The sequence below is a fragment of the Monodon monoceros genome, unplaced genomic scaffold (assembly GCF_005190385.1).
Source record: "Monodon monoceros isolate NGI ecotype Baffin Bay Population unplaced genomic scaffold, NGI_Narwhal_1 Super_Scaffold_11, whole genome shotgun sequence".
Classification (NCBI taxonomy): domain Eukaryota; kingdom Metazoa; phylum Chordata; class Mammalia; order Artiodactyla; family Monodontidae; genus Monodon; species Monodon monoceros.
In genome coordinates this window covers 47,858,044-47,858,910 of record NW_021703767.1, presented here as the reverse complement: position 1 = coordinate 47,858,910, position 867 = coordinate 47,858,044, and positions in this window count along the sequence as shown.

Genomic DNA, 867 nt, shown 5'->3' with positions numbered 1-867 from the left:
TCCAACAGCACATTAAAAGGATCATACACCATGATCAAGTGGGGTTTATTCCAGGAATGAAAGGATTCTTCAATATACGCAAATCAATCAACGTCATACACTATTTTAACAAACTGAAGGAGAAAAACCGTATGATCATCTCAATAGGTGCAGAGAAAGCTTTTGACAAAATTCAACACCCATTTATGATAAAAACCCTGCAGAAAGTAGGCATAGAGAGAACTTTCCTCAACATAATAAAGGCCATATATGACAAACCCACAGCCAACATCGTCCTCAATGGTGAAAAACTGAAAGCATTTCCACTAAGATCAGGAACAAGACAAGGTTGCCCACTCTCACCACTCTTATTCAACATAGTTTTGGAAGTTTTAGCCACAGCAATCAGAGAAGAAAAGGAAATAAAAGGAATCCAAATTGGGAAAGAAGAAGTAAAGCTGTCACTGTTTGCAGATGACATGATACTATACATAGAGAATCCTAAAGATGCTACCAGAAAACTGCTAGAGCTAATCAATGAATTTGGTAAAGTAGCAGGATACAAAATTAATGCACAGAAATCTCTGGCATTCCTATACACTAATGATGAAAAATCTGAAAGTGAAATCAAGAAAACACTCCCATTTACCATTGCAACAAAAAGAATAAAATATCTAGGAATAAACCTACCTAAGAAGACAAAAGACCTGTATGCAGAAAATTATAAGACACTGATGAAAGAAATTAAAGATGATACGAATAGATGGAGAGATATACCATGTTCTTGGATTGGAAGAATCAACATTGTGAAAATGACTCTACTACCCAAAGCAATCTACAGATTCAATGCAATCCCTGTCAAACTACCATGGGCATTTTTCACAGGAC